The following is a 14,938-nucleotide window of genomic DNA, read 5'->3' as shown; positions in this document are numbered from 1 at the left end:
TTATGTTCCAGGGCCATCAGGATCATCAGAGGAAGGCAATTTCTATGAAGAAAATCTGACCGGTGTGCCTATACCTTGCATACACATGGACCTATTCTTAATTACAATGTCCTTTGTAGGAGTAAGGGACATATGTAGGTAGATATCACACCAATTAAACAATAGATAGGAGTATACTAGAAAATAGTATAAGGCAGATGTGAGTGCATTTGCCATTCTGGTAAATACAGGAAACCGAGGATTGTAGTAGTGTAGTGAACATTAAAGTAATGGACTACATGTTTACATTGATTATGAGACTGTGGTAATGGAAATCTCCTAAGGGACGTTCTGGCTCTTGTATTTTCTCCATTGTGCTGACAGACTGACTAGACATGTCAGCACCTGGGCACTTGGACACACTAGATTTATAGTCTACCCATTACACTAAACAAAACATACATGTCAGACAGATAGGCGCTTAAAGAAATTGGACACTAGACACATAGTCTGCTGATTCTTTAAAGAGATACACATGTCAGAGAAATATGTGTTTAGGGCACTTAGACCCACTAGACATATAGTCTGACCAGTCCATTATGTACATACATGTCAGACACACAGGCACATGAAGAAAGTTGAGACACTGGAATAGAGGGTCTGGCCACCATGATAAACTGATTGAAAGCAGATGGTGGTGAATGACTTCATAGGGGATGGGCATAATATTATATGGGTATAAATATAAAGGACTGGACTTCTGAGGAGGGTTCCGTGGGACATTCGAGATGGTTATACTATTGTAAATAAAAGCATGTTTTGATTTCACAAGTTCTGATAAAGCGTTATATTTCTGAGATGATTTTCCACGACACCTTCTCGACATGTTTTCCAGGAGAGATGTCAGCGATTCGGGCCAAACAGCCAATGACCAAGGGAAAGCTGGGACAAAAGAGAGGCTCACACGGTAAGCATGTTTCCTCTTGCCTTCAGTCAGTGCATTTTCACTCTGTAGTGTCAACTAGATTCCATACAGATTGAGTCTGCCTTGATGTCAGCATTGCACATTCTCCTCTCACATCCTTATCTCTGTAGTTATTTCGTTGGGATTGTTAGTTTAATCTCAACACACTCTCTGCAGATACAGCTGTAACCTTGTAGAGTTAATATAGAGAGATGTTCAAGTACTGTATTGTAGTCAACCTTTATTTAATATAGTCATTCATAATGCCATCTCTTTCCAAAGGTGCCAAAGGAACAAAAAGGTATTGGTCGACAATAGAGGTGGATGCAGTTGAAGATTCCTTGATGGATTTCATCCGACTGAGATAAACGCCTGGAAAACAAGACTGTGAGAAATGCATTGCTGCTTCTCCCCAAGCACTAGTAAACAGGGACTGGAGAGCAGTAAAGTTCTATGTACACAACAGAATAGTTGCAGATCAGAGAAAATAAGTGTATGAGATGCTTCTGGTTATCTTCGTGTACTTCTGAGGATTTAATGAGACTCACTTGACTTAAGCTCATAGGCAGATGACAAATGTCCTCTATCTCACTATTCGGGGGAGTTTTTCCGGGTGGGTGGTTCACTTTTGTAGTGACTAAGGTCTCAAGAATACAAAGCCTGCTGACTTTGAATGTTACAGAAAAAAAAAAATACAATTCTAAACTATTAATCTGTTACTTGGATATATTGAGTCCATTACTGAAATGGTTGTTCCAGTTTAAATACTTTACAGAAGAACTACACTACAGCCGTTGAATTGCCATCCATGTTGCACCATTGTGGCATTCTACATGAATATTTTCAGCCAAAAAATAGAATGAATGCGTCAAATATCGAGAATTTAAACTTGTTAATTATTTTACGGTTCCATTAGGTACAATGTAGGCAGTTGGATAGTTTTTATAGATTTCATAGGAGGCATTCTCTCAATGGCTGATGGCAATGCATTGTGTGGCTGCTGCCAAGATACATACTCAATCTCTAGCCACTAATAGTTAATAATACGATGTAATAAATGTATCACTAGTCATTTAAACAATGCCACTTTATATAATGTTTACATACCCTACATTACTCATCTCATATGTATATACTGTACTCTATACCATCTACTGCATCTTGCCTATGCCGTTCGGCCATCGCTCATCCTTATATTTATATGTACATATTCTTAATTATTCCTTTGCTCACAAGAAACCAACAACACACACCACAGATCATTTTCAACTGCATTAAAACTTTATAGAAACTGATCTCTTTGGAACATGCTGAGGATAAATTAACATTTGCCTAACTAGAATAACAAGTGGATTAATATTAATCTCTAGTTGATACTGAGGGACATATTCTATCATCACTCTAGCGTACTAGATACTTTGGGTACTCCCAAGGGGTTGAAGCAGTCCATCTTCAGGAAGAGAACACTCTTCGAGAAGCTACACACCCCAGGGATGAAAGTACTTTGACAGCTTGTGGCTCCTGTTGGATCTCATAGGAAAAGTCTGTTCCAACAGTACTTCTGAAAGTAGCTGCTGCTTATGCACAACAGCCTGGATCGGTGGGCGCTGAATCATTTCTGTCACCTGCCCTTTGTGGTTTGGGGTTGAAAGGGCAGTGGAGGTACTAGGATGGCAGGCAGGGCAGACGCTGGGATGATGCTGGCTGATCCTCTCTGGTCCATGGTAGGCCATGAGGTCTCAATAGGGCTCCCAATTGGCGCAGCTGTCTAATGCACTGGTCCCATAGGGCGACGTACAATTGGCCCAGTGCCGTTAGGGTTTGGCCGGGGTAGGCCGTCATTGTAAATAAGAATTTGTTCTTAACTAACTTGCCTATTTAAATAAAGGTAATAAAATGAAGGTGTGTGTGTTTGCGCGACCCCCTACAACTTGCTTTGCTCCATCTCTTCAGAAAGAGACTCTTCATCCACCTCCAAGATCGAGGGCAGTGATGGAGAGACACACACATGGAAGAAAGGCCCAGACTTAAAGTTAACATCCCAGTGAATGGGCTTCACTCTCTTCCTGCGCCCTCGTTGGCTATTCTCCCATTCCCGCTTTGCCTTGGCACGGGAGGCGGGCATGTGCCACCGCTTGATAGGAGGCTGTTCCGCCAGTGGGGCCAAGGGGGTCAAGAGGATTTCAAAGGGGCACTTCTCACCCGCCTGCATGGCTCTCCTACTGGTCAGTAAAGCGGTGTGGTCGGTGCGACCTGTGTGGCTGGGCGTAGGTCTGGGCAGGGGGTGACAGCCATCATCTCCGCCTACGTCAGCTGGGTGGCAGATTAAAGGTGGACCACAGAGGAATATCCTCTCAGTGCTACTGAAGGACAGGGGCTCAGAGGGTAATATGATTTGTTTGTCACCCAGTTGTTCTGGTAGCTGCTGGTCCAGCATAGCAGACCGGATCTGTAAGAGCTGGATCCTCTTCGACACACGCCGTGATCTGGCGTTGGCTGGCCGGGCTGGCACTGGGTAGGCAGGTGGGGCAGGCACTCGGCTGGAAGGAACCGGAGAAGCAGATGGAGTAGGCACCAGAAGGTCAGGCACATGGCTGACCATTGGGGTAGGCAATGGGATGGCCATCTGGGCAGGTGAGGCTGACACTGCAATGGTTGGCAGCACAGGGAAAGAATTGGTGCTCTCCCTCCTACCCATGGAGTTTATAAGCTCTAAGGTCTGGTTAGGGAACCTCAGAGTGCTGCCGTCAGTATGTCTTGTTATCCTAGCTATCCCGGTCTTGGGTCGTGCCAGGCTTCTGCTGGCCTGGACCTCCGGCTGGAGGACATCCACAGGAGAACATGGCGGCTGCAAGAGGCTGCCGTCGGACAGAGACCGTCTGGCCTGAGCAGGAGGAGAGCGGTGACTTTGTTCCTGGATGTTAGACGTCTTGAGAGGATTGGCCTGGATCCTGACCTCAGACTGGCTGCATGGAGTCCCAGATAATGGAGCTACTGCCTTGGCTGCAGTGGAGCATACATTGGGCCTCTTAGGGATGCTTCCTGGTGTCTGTGGTCTGCTGGATTTAATCTCTGGCTCCTGCTTTTTGCTGGAGGTAAATGTGCTCCCTCCAGTTTTGGTTTTGACCGGACCCAGACGCTTGCTACCCATCTGTCCCTCCAGCTGCAGACGAGGCATGCGAGGCACCTTGGGGGTGTTTTTGATCCTTTGGACATTGAGAGAGGTCACAGTGAGCATTGGGAGCCTGATGGGTGGAGTGGCCATTGGAAGCCTTCCCATGTCAGCCCTCTCTTTAGTCCCATCCATGTTGTGGAAGTGGGATCGGCTATTCTTTCTCCCTGGTGGCATTGGCTGTAGGACAATATCACTGGCACTCCGGACACTGAGGATGTCTGTCAGACTGTTCTCAGAACTGTTCTGACTGGTCTCTTGTGTCCGAGTCTTGGACTTCCCTCTGTCTTTCATGGCTGTGAGAGTCACAGTGGAGGAGCAAACAGCAACAAAAAGCATGTTTGAGAATAAGAATATAGAATAAATTACAATAGATTTTGATCAAAGTTGTTACTATAAATGTGTGTTTTTCCACTTTCAAAGGACATTCCAATTCTTGCCAAATGTTCATAAATTCATAAAAATTTAAGATTTACAGACTAAGGCCTACCTTCAATTTGGACTTCCAGATAATTTGCACACGTAGGATTTGACTATACAGTTTCAACAATATATTCTTGAAAACAGAAACACAAGACAACAAGACCTAGTCACAAATCACAAAACATAACAGTTTCTGACAGTTATTGATCAAATTTAAGATCTCATAAAATAAAAGTAATGCATTTGAGATTATTTCATTAAATTATAGGTCCTACCTCAGTTCAAGAAGAGCGTTAATGACCTGTCTATGGAATGTTTTATTTTAACAAAAGAATGCTTCATTATGACATCATGTACATTATGTCATAGCAGCCGTCCGTCCACATCATAAAAGTTTGTCAAATCCACTTGAATAGGCATGAAATGTAACATTAAATATAATAGGACTAATTCAACAATTTAATAAAAATAATAGTTTGACAGTAATTATTCAGTTTACTGGCTTTTATTTTCATTACAGTAGTGGTTTTGAATTGATTAAAATGAGAGTAGGCCTAGTGAGTTTAGTAGAACTCGATCGCTCATTGAACATCTGTGTGGAACGTTCGCAGCTAATGCCACAGACGCCTTTGGAAAAAAATTCACTTTAGTTTCATATTCAACTTATCAGCATATATGCACCGCAAATAAATTCTCACTACTCAAATAAATCTGAAGATCGCAATTATTTATTTATTATAGCGTCTTAAGTATGGAAAGTAAAAGTATGAATTTAAAATTCCTTAAATTAAGCAAACCGGATAGCCAGGGTCACACTCAGATATCGTTTAAAAACAAAGCATTTGTGTTTAGTGATTAGTGAGTCCGCCAGATCAGAGGCAGTAGGGATGACCAGGGATGTTCTCTTGATAAGTGTGGGAATTTGACTATTTTCTGTCCTGCTAAGCATTCATAATGTAATGAGTACTTTTGGGTGTCAGGGAAAATGTTTGGAGTAAAAAGTACATCATATTCTTTAGGAATGTTGTTAAGTAAAAGTTAAATATGTCAAAAACATAAATAGTAAAGTACAGATACAGTACTTTAACGTATTTTTACTTAAATACTTTATATTAAAATAAAGAAAGTTGCACACTCCATATATAAAGTCCCAGTAATTTATTGGGTATTTACCAACATTTCAGCATCACTGTGCCTGCTTCAGGGTAATGTCATGAATACTTGAACCAGGTTATGTAGACAAACAGTGCAGTTAGTGCAACCAATGACAATAGTGAGGGGTGTGTCATAATGATTAATTAGAATGAATTAGTGAAACTGTTAAAAAAAACAATTGTTTATGGCATATTAAATATATTAGGCTATTATCATATAGAAACATCATTGAATATAGTACATCAAATTAGCATCCACATACATTATTGTTTAATTCAATTTCACATATTTAATTGTTTCATATTTGTAACATGTAATCTTTTGGTTCAGCCTTAATGTGTAATGAGCATCATCAACAGAGGGAACAGGTGTACGCTAATAAACTGTAGAAAGACTTGTTCATAAAAGAAAGAATTGTTCATAAGAAGGGCCTGAGATCAAAGTCAATATTCAGACCACTAGGGGTCAATGTTTTTAGACAGGATATCCAGTAAGCCTCCCTTTGTAGGCTTTTCCACATGAACAGGTGATGAGATAGATTACTCCCGTGGTCTTGCATGAGATGATACCCCTAACAGGGATTTTTCGACCTGTATGTGGGTGTCTGAAGAAGGATGTTTTTATAGTGCTATTGCGCATGAGCCACATTTGTAGTTCCCATTTGGGATAGGTGTCAAGAGTGTCTGAGTGAGCTCAGGGGGCATGTCAGATCTCACCAAGCTATCTCCAATATTGCGACCACACTTATAGACCACCAGTGGAGGTTCCTTGAAGAGGTGGGCAATTTTGTTGTTGTCTGATTGCAGAATATGCCAGTCCTTTTTCAGGATTGCTTTCATTTTCTCTGAACCCTTGGTGTACTTAGTGCAAAAGATGGTTGCGTTGTTTTTCTTCTTTGGTGGAGTTTTAAGTAATTCCTCTCTTAGTTTTTGAGATATTTTCATCATTGCAGCATCAAGAGTTTTGTAATATCTAACAATTCCACAACAACCATTCCACAACAACTACCTAATACACACAAATCAAGTAAAGGGATGGAATAGAATATATACATATAAATATATGGATGAGTAATGACCGAATGGCATAGGCAAGATTCCATATATGGTATAACATACCGTACATAAATACACATGGTTAGCAGATGTTATTGCGATTATGGCGAACGTTTGTGCATCTTGATTTGACAGTTCAGCAGTATCTAACAGGTAAATCATCTTGATTTGACAGTTCAGCAGTATCTAACAGGTAAATCTAACACTTCCACAACAATAGCTAATACATACAATGTAGTAAAGGAATGAGATAAGAATATATTCATATACAAATATGGATGAGAAGTATCAGATAGTGTAGAATTGATCATATAGGATACAGCAGCAGTATATACATATGAGATGAGTAATGTGAGATATGTAAACATTCTTAAAGTGGCATTATTAAAGTGACTAGTGTTCCTTTTATTAAAGTCTCTAATGATTTCAAGACTGTATTTAGGCTGTTGCGCCTTCTTCACCACACTGTCTGTGTGGGTCAACCATTTTAGTTTATCGGTGACATGTACATTGAGGAACTTGAACAGGGAGTACAGGAGGGTGCTGAGAACGGGGGTGACCCGTCAGCAAGTCCAGAACCCAATTGCACAGAGTGGGGTCGAGACCCAGGGCCTCAAATTTAGTGTTGAGCTTGGAGGGTACTATGGTGTTGAATGCTGAGCTGTAGTCAATGAACAGCATTCTTACATAGGTATCCCTTTTGTTCAGATGAGATAGGGTAGTGTGCAGTGTGATGGCGATTGGGATTTTTTGTGATTGTCAACATCCATATGCACATAGAAAGGAGAGGGTTTTTTATGCTGTGTGTCACCAACTGCTACTGACAAAGCAAGCAAGGAGAAGCAAGAAGGGACCCTAAACGTGGTTTTAATTTCACTCCCTGCAGTTCTTGAAAACCACTGAATTCAACCCTCTCTAAATCAGTCAGTTCTTAACGTAAGGACTTGAAACTCAGGATTCTGTAAAATCCTACCCCAATGAGGATATGTGTTTACTTTCAGCTTCCTGTGACAAGCGGAAGTGCTTTACATTGGGGTCATAGGGGCTGTTTCGAAGGGTTAAAAAGGCCACACCTTTCTAAAATTTCATATGTGTGATTAGGCAACCCTCATGAACCGGTACATATTAGAAAACCAGGTTTTTACCCGTTATTTTTTGCCCTTTTTGGAACGCTTACAAATTCTCTCTAACTAAGGGTATTTGTACATTTCTAGTCTTTCAAGCTATTGAGGGGATTTGTCTGGGGGGGTCACAGCTTAAACATGTCTATGGCGATGAGGGGAGATGCATCTGTGAGTCTCGAGCTAATCGGACCATGGACTTAAGAAGGCTTGTCCTGGACACTTGTACTTTGAAGAATCTCAAATATAAAAAATATTTTGATTTGTTTAACACTTTTTTTGGTTACAACATGATTTCATATGTGTTATTATTTGTGGCCTGCTGGAGGTCATTTTGCAGGGCTCTGGCAGTGCACCTCCTTGCACTAAGGCGGAGGTACCGGTCCTGCTGCTGGGTTGTTGCCCTCCTACGGCCTCCTCCACGTCTCCTGATGTACTGGCCTGTCTCCTGGTAGCGCCTGCATGCTCTGGACACTATGCTGACAGACACAGCAAACCTTTTTGCCACAGTTCGCATTGATGTGCCATCCTGGATGAACTGCACTACCTGAGCCACTTGTGTGGGTTGTAGACTCCGTCTCATGCTACCACTAGAGTGAGAGCACCGCCAGCATTCAAAAGTGACCAAAACATCAGCCAGGAAGCATAGGAACTGAGAAGTGGTCTGTGGTCACCACCTGCAGAATCACTCCTGTTTTGGGGGGTGTCTTACTAATTGCCTATAATTTCCACCTTTTGTCTATTCCATTTGCACAACAGCATGTGAAATGTATTGTCAATCAGTGTTGCTTCCTAAGTGGACAGTTTGATTTCACAGAAGTGTGATTGACTTGGAGTTACGTTGTGTTGTTTAAGTGTTCCCTTTTTTTTTGAGCAGTGTATATATGACTTGGTGGGGGGAGAGCAGAGAGGGGGATGGGAGCAGAGAAGGGGATGGGAGGCTGCTCAACGATTGGCTGTAGTGTAGGGTGTGTCATACAATGTATCAAAATTCCAACTGCTAGCTCAAATTCTCACTCAACTGTACTACTAATATGGAAATGTTCCACCGACTCTTGTAGACTACTATGCACTGAAAAACATTTAATATGTTACAAATCAAAGCTTACATTAAAATATGTGATTTAAATGATGAAGTTAAATTCAGATAGGCCTGTTTTGTGCTCTCTAATATAAGGGATTTGCGTCAATTCAAATCTGGTATCAGGTCAAAATGTGATTCAGAGTCACTGAATATTTTTATTAAACTTAAGCGATAAATGGTAAATGCAATTTTCGTATATACGGGTTCTCTGTATCACCTCGCAGGGCAGAACAGAGAACTGGCAGGATGTAAGTAAACAGCTGTTCTTATACGGTGACAGACGTTGTTCCAACCCGTCTGTTGGCCTATCACAGTAGAGGCTGAGCGTGGTTTAAACTTTGCTCAGCCTATCGCCGGAGCTCAGGCTAGTCCCAGTCTCTTGGCGCTCCTTGGTGTCCGGCGCTGTTGCTGTGTAGATTACGCTCCCACACCCTAGAGACTGGGGCCAGACAGTTCTGTAACATTGTCTGAGCTATTTGCACCTGCATAGAAAGCATACTGTTCTCGCTCAAGGTTAACCACAGCTTCTCAGCACACTATCTGGGGCACAATGTTACTTTCAGCACACACACACAGACGCCCAGGCTAACAGTTGCTAATATTATATCACATGTGATAGTGCAATAAACACAAATCCTAACACTAACACCAACATAAAATGTGTTGTTGTTGCTGTAGAACTTTTCACAGATCTAGGAGCAGTTGACCGCCACAGAATGTGAACATTAGCCACTGATATCTGACATCAGTATAGTTTATAAAAGTGTATCTGTCTGTCTGTGTCTTTCAGTTTCTGTTTAGACTACATCAAAGATAGAGAAGCTGTGCAGTCACACCATGTTCAATCATGTTACCTAATTAGCTAGCTGACAATCTGGTTGACCTGTAGCATATAAACATTTGTTGGCACAGAAACAAAGGGGATATAAAAAATGATTGCTCAAATTCCCCCCCGCCACTATCTGACTGGGTTAATTACTTAATATTAAGTTAATATGGACCCATTGTCTTAGACTTGAAATCTTGGACCGGGATTCAAACACAGGCACTCTTATTTCAGCCATAGGGACTTGTAACTCGACTCGACTCAAACATGGGTGACTTTGACTCAACTCAGAGTTAGCCATAGGGTCTTGTGAATTGACTCGGACTTGTGCTTTAGTGACTCAACTACAACACTGCTGCCATTACATGGCTACTACTACTGCTACAACTAACAATTCTAGCAAGGGGTACCCCAGCTTGGATACACTTTTCTGCTGCTCCCTCAAAAGCATTAAGCAGACATTTTGATTATACCTCCCAACTCATAACTCCCTGTTGGGGTGAGTCTATCTACAAATAAACGCAGCAAGAGGATTACAACAGCTAACACAGGAAGCTGAAGTCCTGGGGTCCGCCTTATGTTCCCTCAGTTCTACCCCATTTTGAAAAGGTGCTTTTCATCCATGACCAGGCCATGTTTTGGCAGTTTTGATTCACTAGGCAAGACAATTGCAGACATTCTCCAATCCGGCAAAGAAATAGGCCTATAGTGTACAGTGTCGGCCTATAATGTCATTTTATAACTAGGCCTACCATAAGATAGCCTCCCATTTGTAAAACATGCAGTTGCATTGGCTTTATTAACCTAGTCCCGATTCCTGACAAAAGCTTATAGGGACTTGTCCTTTAAGATATGAACATCAGTTTCCCAAGTTTATTATGAGTTTTCTTGAGGCTTTTTGCAAAGAGATCAATGCTGATGTAAAGGCCTACGTCTTCACAGCAGTACAAACCTGAAATCACTTATTATCAGTACATTGTATTCCACCTTGTGAAACCAGGGGTCTAGTGGAGGGTAAATGCAAATAGGATTAAAAAATGGCCTGTTATGAGAGAGAAACAGATTGTGAGAGTAGCTGAGTGCCAATAGAGATGAGATGGCTGTTAATATCACTAGGCTGTTTGGTCTGTGTGCAGGTAGTGAACCTGATTGCTGAGCGGTTAGGTTGCTAGTTAGAATCTTAACCTGCCATTAGCTATTTTTGTGTCAGCAAGTCTACAGACCATTCAAGTAGCTGCACTTAACACCTCACTGATACTGATTGTGTAAGCTACAAACCCAAATTGTCTAAGGAAATGTAGGTGACAGTAATAATATTGCACACATATTCAGAAATCTGGGCTGATGGAATCATTGTCTACTCGCCATAATTTCCGCTGGAGAAGCTGTCCCTCCCCCACTGCAGTGTGCACAAAAGTACCAAACCACCAAAACTTTCACAGGTCAACACAGTTCCCCCTCCCCCATGCTGCAGTGACAAATCTCTCCCCAGGGTTGCCATGTACATTGTGTTGTCTTTTATTGAGGTACTTTTAAAACTTTGCTGCGGGTAAAAAGTGTTGGTTGCTGCGTGCAAGTATTTATACTACTTCTATATTGCACCGTTATCAACATGGTATTTTTTTAAAACCCATTAATTTCCCTGTAATCTGCTGAGATTGTAACAGTTTTCAGGCTTTGAAAGCGGGTTATTACTGGAATTACTAGGAATGTGAAATTGATCTGGCAAGCCTGTCTCTGCCTGAGCATGATCACAACAAAAGTAGCTGTGCAGCAAGTTTTTTAAGGAAGAGGAGGATGGTTGCAGACGTTCGCATTCATGCAAGAAGGTAAGTTATTAACTAAACTGTTAACCAATATTTTAACTAAAATTGTATGTGGTGTATTGGCAAGCAATGCATGTTCCCATTGTCTTTATTTGTAATTTATGTTAGCTCATGTATATCTTTCGGCTGAATCCAACATGCATTGACAATGTCGGAAAGCCATATTGTGTCAGATATACTGCGTCATGAGATTGAAATTGGTGGGCTCATCCAAACAATTCATTAATGTGCAATTGTTACTTTATACTTATTTACTGCTTGCTAATGATTAGCGTGCTAGCCAATGATTAGCGTGCTAGCTAGCGGTTAGCGTGCTAGTTTAGCATAATTGGTAAAAATGTCTTGTGGTTAACCCAATGTTACATGCATTGGACAATAATATTGCTAGTGTAACTTGAATTGGTTTACAAGCTAGCTAGAAAAGCCCGTTCCTTTTCATCTGTTTGTCAAGTCATAAGCATGCAAGCGTGCTGAAATATTTAAATAAATCCCCTCATTTAAGTTTTGGCTGTTTTTTTTATCGCCATTACCCAAAGAGAAATAAGTTGCTAGTTATTTTGGCTTGGCATTTTAAAGAGTGAAACACCACAACAAGAATAAAGATTGTGGAAAGTGTCAAATTTGGTAGGACTGTGCCAATTCACATGCCTTGCTTTAGCCATATCACTCATACTGTTTCTTGTTTTGTTCATCCATAAAAGCAGATCAGCCTTAGTTGCATCCAGGAACTTGCATAATGTGTTTATGTTATGCTTATACTTGCTTTTTTACTTTGAAAGTCGTCTTAAAAAAGGAAATTGTAATAGATGTTTGTAGGACCTCTGTCAGTCAATGATAACAGTCATTGGTGTCCACCAGCCCATCCCCTTTGTTGTGTGCTGAGCAATCTTGTTATTCTTTTAAGTCTCAACCATTCTTTTAGAAACTTGTCTTCCTTTACAAAGGCACTGCAGAGGCTAAGAAGATGCATGGAAACTCTAAAAGAAACATAATTCAACATGTAGGCCAGATTTGAAAAGGAAATAATAAATCCCGAAGCTCAGTGTAATGGCTCTCGTCGGTGGAAGGAGAGGAGGACCAAAGCGCAGCGTGGTGCGTATCCATATTTATTAGAATACTAATCAATTATGAACAAAAACAATAAACAGAAAACCCAACGAAGCTACAGTCCCGAACTAGTGAACACAGACGAACCAGGAACACACGAACAGGAACAATCACCCACAAACCAATAGTGAAAACAGTCTACCTTAATATGGTTCCCAATCAGAGACAATGCAAAACACCTGCCTCTGATTGAGAACCATATCAGGCCAAATGACAAACCTAAACATAGAAACACATAACATAGACTGCCCACCCCAACTCACGCCCTGACCATACTAACTAAAGACAAAGCAAAGGAAAATAAAGGTCAGAACGTGACACCCAGGTTTGTCAGTTGTTTAGAATGAGGATACTGGGGATGGTTGAATCATATTCAATTGCCTAATTTGCACATGACTAGTTTCATTTTATTGTATCCTTAGATGTCAGACACCGAGGCTGTCTGCACCGCCGTTGATCAGAACAGACAGCGTATACGTAAGTTGGTGTCATTCAACACCAGCACATACTGTAAGTTCGTGTGAATCAGCTTTGTAAATCAAAGACAGGCAAGTCTGCACTTCCATCCCATATTCATTGTTTTATAACCTAATGTAGAGGAGCACAGAGCCATAACTAATCAAAATGTGCCAGTGTCCAAATACTTTGTGTTATTTGTCTAGTTGTCCAATATACTTTTCTTCTGCAATACAGTTGACCAAAGCTATGCTTGGATACAGGACTGATGACTCAATAACCAGTATTGACAACAGTGAAGATGGTTATGTCCCAGGGCCATCAGGATCATCAGAGGAAGGCAATTTCTATGAAGAAAATCTGACCGGTGTGCCTATACCTTGCATACACATGGACCTATTCTTAATTACAATGTCCTTTGTAGGAGTAAGGGACATATGTAGGTAGATATCACACCAATTAAACAATAGATAGGAGTATACTAGAAAATAGTATAAGGCAGATGTGAGTGCATTTGCCATTCTGGTAAATACAGGAAACCGAGGATTGTAGTAGTGTAGTGAACATTAAAGTAATGGACTACATGTTTACATTGATTATGAGACTGTGGTAATGGAAATCTCCTAAGGGACGTTCTGGCTCTTGTATTTTCTCCATTGTGCTGACAGACTGACTAGACATGTCAGCACCTGGGCACTTGGACACACTAGATTTATAGTCTACCCATTACACTAAACAAAACATACATGTCAGACAGATAGGCGCTTAAAGAAATTGGACACTAGACACATAGTCTGCTGATTCTTTAAAGAGATACACATGTCAGAGAAATATGTGTTTAGGGCACTTAGACCCACTAGACATATAGTCTGACCAGTCCATTATGTACATACATGTCAGACACACAGGCACATGAAGAAAGTTGAGACACTGGGATAGAGGGTCTGGCCACCATGATAAACTGATTGAAAGCAGATGGTGGTGAATGACTTCATAGGGGATGGGCATAATATTATATGGGTATAAATATAAAGGACTGGACTTCTGAGGAGGGTTCCGTGGGACATTCGAGATGGTTATACTATTGTAAATAAAAGCATGTTTTGATTTCACAAGTTCTGATAAAGCGTTATATTTCTGAGATGATTTTCACACAGGTTTTCACACAGGTCGCACCGACCACACCGCTTTACTGACCAGTAGGAGAGCCATGCAGGCGGGCGAGAAGTGCCCCTTTGAAATCCTCTTGACCCCCTTGGCGGAACAGCCTCCTATCAAGCGGTGGCACATGCCCGCCTCCCGTGCCAAGGCCAAGCGGGAATGGGAGAATAGCCAACGAGGGCGCAGGAAGAGAGTGAAGCCCATTCACTGGGATGTTAACTTTAAGTCTGGGCCTTTCTTCCATGTGTGTGTCTCTCCATCACTGCCCTCGATCTTGGAGGTGGATGAAGAGTCTCTTTCTGAAGAGATGGAGCAAAGCAAGTTGTAGGGGGTCGCGCAAACACACACACCTTCATTTTTTTACCTTTATTTAAATAGGCAAGTTAGTTAAGAACAAATTCTTATTTACAATGACGGCCTACCCCGGCCAAACCCTAACGGCACTGGGCCAATTGTACGTCGCCCTATGGGACCAGTGCCTTAGACGGCTGCGCCAATTGGGAGCCCTATTGAGACCTCATGACCTACCATGGACCAGAGAGGATCAGCCAGCATCATCCCAGCGTCTGCTCTGCCTGCCATCCTAGTACCTCCACTGCCCTTTCAACC

At 41.6% G+C, this 14,938-nt stretch overlaps 1 long non-coding RNA gene across 2 annotated transcripts; it reads left to right on the top strand.

The window, feature by feature from the left end:
• Position 1: 1 nt before the first annotated feature.
• On the top strand, positions 2 to 13,594 carry LOC129866751 (uncharacterized). Of its 2 annotated transcripts, XR_008761524.1 has the most exons (6): positions 2 to 946; positions 1,226 to 6,901; positions 6,942 to 11,608; positions 12,528 to 12,697; positions 13,135 to 13,189; positions 13,406 to 13,594. It is a non-coding gene; the product is annotated as an uncharacterized LOC129866751 (long non-coding RNA). The 2 variants fall into 2 exon arrangements; XR_008761523.1 differs by having other exon boundaries at positions 1,226 to 11,608.
• Positions 13,595 to 14,938: the final 1,344 nt, after the last annotated feature.

The sequence above is a fragment of the Salvelinus fontinalis genome, chromosome 12 (genome assembly GCF_029448725.1).
Source record: "Salvelinus fontinalis isolate EN_2023a chromosome 12, ASM2944872v1, whole genome shotgun sequence".
Taxonomy (NCBI): domain Eukaryota; kingdom Metazoa; phylum Chordata; class Actinopteri; order Salmoniformes; family Salmonidae; genus Salvelinus; species Salvelinus fontinalis.
This window is presented reverse-complemented; position numbering and strand designations above follow the sequence as displayed.